The sequence below is a fragment of the Dreissena polymorpha genome, chromosome 1 (genome assembly GCF_020536995.1).
Source record: "Dreissena polymorpha isolate Duluth1 chromosome 1, UMN_Dpol_1.0, whole genome shotgun sequence".
Lineage (NCBI taxonomy): Eukaryota > Metazoa > Mollusca > Bivalvia > Myida > Dreissenidae > Dreissena > Dreissena polymorpha.
The window spans coordinates 39045805-39052114 of record NC_068355.1 but is presented as its reverse complement, the minus strand read 5'-3'; the positions used below and the strand labels follow the sequence as shown (position 1 = coordinate 39052114).

Here is a 6310-nt window from a genome sequence, read left to right as displayed (position 1 = left end):
CATGAAAGTGAACAACATTGGACACGGGCAGGACTTCTCCTTTTTCATCACAAAGGACCTCCATTTCACCAACATTATTGCGCTTCTGGACTACTACCAAACCCAGGGACTGGCCGTTGTTGATAACGAGAACAGAACGCCTGGTCACCAGCAATTGGTGCCAATGGCAACTGCTGTGCGCGTGAAATATACCACTAGTGTTTGACGATAGCAGTTTCGTGAATATATGTGTTCAAGTGGTTTGAAGTAATAATTCACCAGCTACTTTTGTATATCTAAGTGCATTTTGTTTTACATACTACAAAAATTGTTTGCTCAAAACAAGTTTTGAGCTTCAAATGATTGTATATAGAGTGATCTCTTTGATATTATTGCATTATACTGCCACTGTATGTTCAACTTTTTGATTTGATGTGTGTTATATATTTAATATTTTGCATATGTATATTTCTATGGGCAAATATAGTGTTAAAAAGGCAGCTAGCAACCATTATAAAATTTTGAACAAGAAAAACTACAGGAGGGGGGGGGGGGGGCAAAGTTCTGAAAACTGGAAAAACGGTTTCAAACTATTGATTGATTTCTGAAAACATTTAGGACACTGTCTTAACTACTACCAAAACTATTACCAATATTCAGCCATCTACATGTATAGTTTATCCGTGGTCATTTTATCTGAAAAGTAACATACTAGCAAACTATAAATAACTGTGTTAAAATAATACTGATAAATATACAGCTCATAAAAAGTATTGTCACAATGACTTATGTTGACCTTATTTGTTTGTTTAGATTTTTGTTTATGATCAGATAGCTATTTGTGCAGTTTAATAATTTAATGACAACTATACATTAATATGAGAAACTATTTGATTCCTTAATATGAAGATTTAAAAAAAAAGTGTTTGTCAATCCTTTTGTTGTATAATCTTATATTATGATCTACTTGCTTGTTCACAGTTTGCAAGATTTACATTCATTATGCTTGTTCACTGTTTGTAGGATTTATATTAATAATCATCAATTTTCAATATGCCATTTTAATCCATGCAATATGTTTTTTACTACAATATTCCCATCTTGTACCTATTTCAGTAGTTATTACACGTATTAGCCCTTTCCCGCTCAAAAGTAAAGTGAAAATCGCTATATGCAACCAATATAACACCAGAACGGTGTGAGAGTTACTCACAGTCTGTTCAGGTTTAATGCTGTTTGCTACTCATTAGTACCTAAGGGTTGGCAAATTAAGCCTTTAAAACTTGAATATAGTAACAAAGGTCTTTAATTTAATATGACTACAAAAGCGTCAAAATGGGTATTTAAGTGTTAAACAATTACTTAAAACGCAAATTGAGATGCCAAAATGAGAACTGAACAAGAAAGGCACAACAGTTGGTCAGCAACATGACTTAAAGGTGTTTGAAATGTAAACAAAGACTTAAAAATAAATAAATAACAAGAATACTCGATTTTAAATGTAAAAAGAGACTTTGGAGCATAAGATAAAAAGGACACAAGTAACAAAAAAATAAACAGGAACACAAGTTAAGACATATTAAGAGTATAAACTTGTTTAAATACAACTAAGACTTCACAAATATGCTAGAATTGAACTGGGAAAACAAGCTACAATATCAAAAGCTATTATGGGTGTTTTATAAGTACAAAAATGCATTAGAAACAAATAAAATAAACACTTATATTTCTGTAATAGTACTATATATTAATATACTTTTTAAAAATCAACATAAAGTCCTATGCAGTGTAGACTATTGCTGCACAGACAACTCTTCTGTCAGATCTATATAACACAACTGATGACAGGCAACTTCTGCACACTTTTTTGCCCACTTGACACTTGACTGCCTCCTTACGAGTACATGGTAGTCTGAATGAAATTATCAATGTCGTAGGAAGCCACGCCTTTGTTGTCATGGCCCTTGAATGAAGCAATCATGGTCTTAAGCCTGATGGCACACAACACGAAGTCATCAAACTCGATCTCTCCCTTCTTGGTGCAGAACCTCAGGATGATTGCAGAGAGGGCCCGGTTACTCAGACGGAAACCGCTTGCATGGAAGGCATTTCTCATTTCGTATGAGCTCAGCAGCCCACTGTTGTCCTTGTCAAACTCATTGAACACAGCCTTCCACTTCCTGAGGTCCTGCCATAGCACCTTGAACTCCTCAAAGCCCAGTTTACCAGATAGGTCACCGTTGTGCATGGCAACCATACTGCGGCAAACATCCAGCGAGAATCCATCAAACTTGAACTCCTTTGATTTAGTGAACACATAGTTGAGGATGTCACGGAGTTCGTACGCGTCTACCTCTAGGTCCTCTCCTGCAATCCTCTATAAACTTTCCTTCAGCTCCTCTCCTTGAACCTTGTCATCCTTCGTAACAGGGGGCACAGGACTCTGTTTCTGGTCTTCAATAATGCCTGTCCCTTCATCCATCTCAGAGGTTGTTCCAGCCTTCTCCGTGAAGATCCTCAGCAGGAACTCTCCCTGTTGGTTGGGCTCAAAGGTGGAGGGGATGATGACGTAGGTCCCGGGGCAGAGCTGATGTCGACCACACACCTCACGCATGTTGATGAAGGACGGGGACTTGGCCACGGATGCGTTGAACTTGAAGAATTTAGTGTCCAAAGGGCCTATGCCAAAAGTACCATCCTCCTTCATCTTGTAGATGACGTAGCCAATGGTGAGCATATCCAGCCCTTCCTTGCGTTTCTTGCGCCGATCTTTCTGAAGCAGACCAATGAGGATGGTACACAGGTCGTCCTCATCATCATCCGGGTCGGTCAACACCACACGGTACTGGGGGTTCATGGCAAACGTGTCCAGGTAGTTCCTGCAACCTCCAGCGTTTACACGGGGTATCCACTCCCCGACCTCAGCAGTCGCCTCCCAACGGATCTTGCCCTGCGCAGCCTCATCCTCATGTAGGGACTCTGGGCCGAGGTTACAGATCTCAATCTTCATGAAGTTGTCCTGCCAGTCTTGAAACGACATCCAGAATTCTCCATCGTCATCAAATGTCAGCCCCAGAGCTTTCTTCTCATCAGCAGGGATGTATTTCCACTCTGCAGACTTGTCAGACCAGGCCCCCTTCCACTTATCACAAATGAAGTTTTTGGCCTTTGTGAGTAAAACTCCTTTGAGGAAATAAGCTCAACACAGAATAAAGTTGTAACAATATATTTAATAACAAAATGTACATATGTTCTATCACGGAGTTCCGCCAGTTTCTATCTGCCTAAATGTTAAAGTTGGAGGTATTATATACCGTTTCTATCTTGACATGTACTAAACTTGTTTAAATCTGTGAATAACAATTTCTATTTTATAATCTAAGAATGGCATGATCAAAACATATTGCATGGATTAAAATGGCATATTGAAAATTGATGATTATTAATATAAATCCTACAAACAGTGAACAAGCATAATGAATGTAAATCAAGCAAGTAGATCATAATATAAGATTATAAAACAAAAGGATTGACAAACACTTTTTTTTTAATCTTCATATTAAGGAATCCAATAGTTTCTCATATTAATGTATAGTTGTCATTAAATTATTAAACTGCACAAATAGCTATCTGATCATAAACAAAAATCTAAACAAACAAATAAGGTCAACATAAGTCCTTGTGACAGTATTAATAATGCGAAAATAGAATGCAGTGAAAATATATTTTAATGAAATACTTTTATATGGAAAGACATGCTGCACAGATTACCTATCACTGTTTGTAAATATACGTAGCTGTTCAGTTTTAAAGCCACACACCTTAAAATGAAAGTTAATTTAAGTATAAATAAGAAACATATTTTATCTATGCCAATTAGAATATATCTTGTGGTTTCAAGGTAGAATTCCGTCTTTTTAGGCACTTTAAAACTAAAAAATAATCGCGTTTGTTGAAATGGACGTATACGTCTAGAAATCCTTCTTTCGATTTTAAAAGCGGTACCGTTTGAAAAATAATAAATTACTTGCTAACTAGGCTATAGATTTAATTTTATCTATGCAAATTAGAATATATCTGGTGTTACAAGGTATAAATCCGTTTTTTTTTTGCGCATTACAACTTAAAAATTATCGCGTTTGTCGAAATAGACGTACACCGTATAACAATCCTACATTCGGTTTTAAACTAAAAATAGTAAATTACTTGCTAACTAGGCTATAGATTTAATGACAATTTTGCACACTTTCAAATTGCATATATATCTATTGATTCACATGTATTTCATTTCAGGCATGTGGCTTTAAGTATGTTTTTGTAAATAAACGAACAAAATAAATTGAGTGCTGTTGCTGAATTAACATTTGCAGTATGTTCCGTCGTGTGCATTTATCTATTAATGCAATCAATTGTTTATTATCAATTTATTATTGATGCATTTCAGGAAATTTTTAGCCTAAGCAATATGTACCTGAACAGAAACAGTACTAATTGAAAACTGCAAGTTACAAAGCCGGAAATACAACTCAAACTCTAAACATTCTCCAAAGATCTGTATATTTCACATAAATGCAAAAATAAAATAAAATTACTCAAAATAACAAATGGTCAAAGATATATTGTAGCACAATTCAAATATCTTTTTTAAATTTCAAGGTAAACAAAATCCCTTGGTTTGTGTTACCATGCACACAAGTACTTAAGTTAACAGTAAAGTTTTACAATTCAACTACTTGGTATAACAATTCAACTTGCATGTAACACTACTACTTAATTGTGCTATATATTCCATTGAACAGGTTCACAGTAAACAATGCTTGCTGCCAGTGAGTGAACATCATACAGGTGTACAAGAGTACATATAAATATAAAGTTCCGGTAATACAAATTGCTGCCAAATAAAACATTCTTGAGATCATTACAAACATATGAACTTGAACTGATGTATCAAATGAGTTTTTCTTAAAAGGACTTGTTCACAGTTTCGCAAAAGTGGTAATGAAATAAAAAGTCTTCAAATAAAAAAAGAGTGCATGCATAATATCCAAACTAGCAAAAAATAAACAATCCACAGTTCATTTGTTAAAATAAATAAATTAAAATTGGAAAAATAATGAAGCCTTTGTAATGCTTTTCATCGATTATTTACCCCAAACCTGGCTGTCTGACATCACATCTAACTAGTTTTACACTTCCCTCCTTATTTAAAAGCCTTCGTTGTGTGAAAACACGTTAGCATCTGCTTCCAGAGGTGTTGGGTTCAAACCTCCAAGTCAGGCACACCTTTTTAGTTTTATCTTTTTCTTTTTTATTATAATTATTTAAAACAATTCCAATAAGTTCATTTGTGTTATAAAATTCCTTTAGGGACATTTTTATATATCATGAAAATCTGTGAACAAGACCGTTTAAGTGCACTACAGGCATTGACAAATGGATGGATGTTGTCAATTATTTGCATCTTACTTATCATTTTGTCACATAATGAAAATAAAACTTTCTATAAATACCAAACATGTTGTTATTGAGATTAAAAACACAACTGTCAACAGCAACATAAAAGGCAATATTCTCTCACCTTTAATCAATCATGAACATTTTACACTATCAGAATGATTTATTTTAATTGGAAATCAAACAAAAAAAATTTGCATTTTACAATTTTATATTCCCATTTTTGTTGATTTTTTTGGCAACTTGCAAACGCATACATGCATGAACACGTATCTAATAGTTTCAGTTAAAATGAATTAAGTTGATTGCATCATTTTACTGACTATTAATTCATATAAATTATGCAGATAGCTTCTATACAAAACAATTGGCTTACCTTTTAAGATACAAAAAGCGAAAAGCACTAGTGTTATTAAGTTGCATTATTTTATTGAATTTTTCTTTTGATTTCAACTTTAAATAACACTATTTTTATATTGGCACAACAACAAATGGGAACTGTTAAAGGGGCATATCAACAGTCATTATACTTTTTTAGAATATGCTTAAGTATTAAACTTGTTAAACCATCTTATTTTTTTTTTAATAACAATTAAAACATTTTATTTGTAATGCAGTCCTCTTTTTACAAGAAATACTGCTGGAAAGAGACACTAGTATTCAACAAGACAGATTATTCAGTAAATGACACAATGCATACATCTGTTATTGCAATAAATACACATGAAAAGAAACATTAAACACAAGGTAAAAAACAAGCAATTTTTCAACATAAACATTATATTTTCTTTTCTTTTACATGCTTAGCAAATCACTAACTGAAATGACAGCGTAAAATATAAAAACAGTAAGACATAAACAATCGTGAATAAAATAA

General features: G+C 33.8%; 1 pseudogene; it reads right to left on the bottom strand.

The window, feature by feature from the left end:
* Window positions 1-1060: 1060 nt before the first annotated feature.
* Window positions 1061-5452, bottom strand: LOC127868351 (calpain-B-like; annotated as a pseudogene).
* Window positions 5453-6310: the final 858 nt, after the last annotated feature.